This window comes from Amblyraja radiata, chromosome 8, assembly GCF_010909765.2.
Source record: "Amblyraja radiata isolate CabotCenter1 chromosome 8, sAmbRad1.1.pri, whole genome shotgun sequence".
In the NCBI taxonomy this organism is placed as follows: Eukaryota; Metazoa; Chordata; class Chondrichthyes; order Rajiformes; family Rajidae; genus Amblyraja; species Amblyraja radiata.
In genome coordinates this window covers 2,006,123-2,008,253 of record NC_045963.1, presented here as the reverse complement: position 1 = coordinate 2,008,253, position 2,131 = coordinate 2,006,123, and the positions used below count along the sequence as shown (strand labels likewise).

At 50.7% G+C, this 2,131-nt stretch overlaps 1 long non-coding RNA gene across 3 annotated transcripts; it reads right to left on the bottom strand.

Moving 5' to 3' along the window:
• Window positions 1–588: 588 nt before the first annotated feature.
• LOC116975726 lies at window positions 589–1,394 on the bottom strand. Of its 3 annotated transcripts, XR_004412720.1 has the most exons (3): window positions 1,018–1,394; window positions 916–939; window positions 589–823 (listed from the first exon to the last, which is right to left on the bottom strand). It is a non-coding gene; the product is annotated as an uncharacterized LOC116975726 (long non-coding RNA). The 3 variants fall into 3 exon arrangements; XR_004412721.1 differs by lacking the exon at window positions 916–939 and having other exon boundaries at window positions 967–1,394; XR_004412722.1 differs by lacking the exon at window positions 916–939.
• Between the last annotated feature and the right edge of the window lie 737 nt (window positions 1,395–2,131).

Sequence of the window (2,131 nt, the reverse complement as noted above, 5' to 3'; positions counted from 1 at the left end):
ACAAAACAAACTGCGGCAATCTTTTGTACAGATGAAATATTGACTAGGAATATAGTCACCCCAGATATGAAAGTAAAAGTCTGTATATTCTTTTCTCCAGCCCTAGTCAACTTCACTGACTTCTTCAAGATAAGAAAATACAATTCTGCATTAATATTATGCCCTCAAATGTATGAAAACATGCCCATTCAACACTACTTGCTTTAGTTATTCTTCTGCATAAGGATGCTAGTAAAATTCATCAAAGTACAGCACAAGGGGGAGAATAAATTGCAGCGTTTCTTCTCTATGAAATTCAGACTATATATTACAGACCAAAAAGTAGCACATGGTGCTGGTAAACCAGGGTTCAAACGTAGTTTTGTTTTATTACAACATGTATTACACGACCAACCAATCAATTAGGACTACAAGTTATGGTTCGATTCGTGATATAGTTTAAAATGGCTGCTTGAACCGAACATGGAGGTGGCCATTACTCCCTCTGGGAGAGGCCTCTGGCCATCACGGAAGGCTATCTTCTTTTCATCTCCCGGCCCTCCGAAAGGGGCTTTTAGACCTGCTGGGTGAATTTTCTTTTTCGTTTTCTGCTTCTTTCCCATCTCCTTCGCAGTTTCCTGACTGTCACTTTTTTTTTCTGGCAGCCGTTAATGCCGCGTGGACGTGGGCTCCAATCTTTGGTTGCGGGTGATGGTCTGGGGCAACACGGTGGCGGCCATTACTCCCTCTGGGAGAGGCCTTCGACTCCTCTGGCCATCACTGAAGGCGACCTTCTCTCCATCTCCCGGTGTACCGCCCGTTGCTGGCTCCACAGCCCACCTGGCTGTTGCTCGGCCCCACTGCTCCGCCCATAAGGACTGTGTCCCGCTGCTCGGCTCGTCGCTGGCTCTCCGGCCCGCCAGGCTGCTGCTAGACCCGCTGCTCGGCTCTTCACTGGCTCTCCGGCCCGCCAGGCTGCTGCTAGACCCGCTGCTCGGCTCGTCACTGGCTCTCCGGCCCGCCAGGCTGCTGCTAGACCCGCTGCTCGGCTCGTCGCTGGCTCTCCGGCCCGCCTGGCTGCTCGGCTCGTCGAGACTGTGCCCCGCTGTCGGGTGCTGGGTAAGCGCTGTGTCCCGCTTCGATCGCGGGGCCTGGTCCGCGTCTCTCTCTCGCGGTCGGCTCTCTCACTCGGCCGGTTCCGCTTCTCTCTCGCGGCCGGACCCTCTTTTCTGCTCACGGTCGGGCTGACTCTGCTCCTGACCGGGCTTTCTCTGCTCGCAGTCGTCTCCTGCGACCGGGCTTTCTCCGCTCACGTCCGTCTCTTGAGACCGGGCTTTCTCTCACGACCGGGCAGACTCTTCTCCCGGCCGGGCTGACTCCATTTTCGTCGGTGACCTTTCCGGACCTACACGGTACTAGGCACTCACCCGACGTTGGTGGCAGCTACTGTATGTTTCTTTTTCTTTTTCTTTTTTGCATGGAGAGTGGTCCCGGAGGCTTGAGTCCCTCTATATATTTTTTTACTTTGTAAGGCCCCGTTGTGACTAGCACAATGAATTCACGTCCGCCATTGTGTAAAATAAGTTTAATCTGCAATGACTGAAACTTCCAGAAGTCACTTAACCTCAGTCACGAGGCACTGGTACATTTGTCAACTTCTGCTTTTGACCTCAAGGGGCACTGGCATTTACATTAGATATTACATTACATAGAAACATAGAAAATAGGTGCAGGAGGAGGCCATTCGGCCCTTCGAGCCAGCACCACCATTCCTTGTGATCATGGCTGATCGTCCCATATCAATAACCCGTGTCTGCCTTCTCCCCATATCCCTTGACTCCACTAGCCCCTAGAGCTCTATCTAACTCTCTCTTAAATCCATCGTGATTTGGCCTCCACAGCCCTCTGTGGCAGGGAATTCCATAAATTCACAACTCTCTGGGTGAAAAAGTTTGTTCTCACCTCAGTCTTAAATGACCTCCCCTTTATTCCAAGCCTGTGTCCCCTGGTTCTGGACTCGCACAATATTGGGAACATTTTTCCTGCATCTAGCTTGTCCAGTCCTTTTATAATTGTATATGTTTCTATAAGATACCCCCTCATCATTCTAAACTCCAGTGAATACAAGCCTAGTCTATTCAATCTTTCCTCA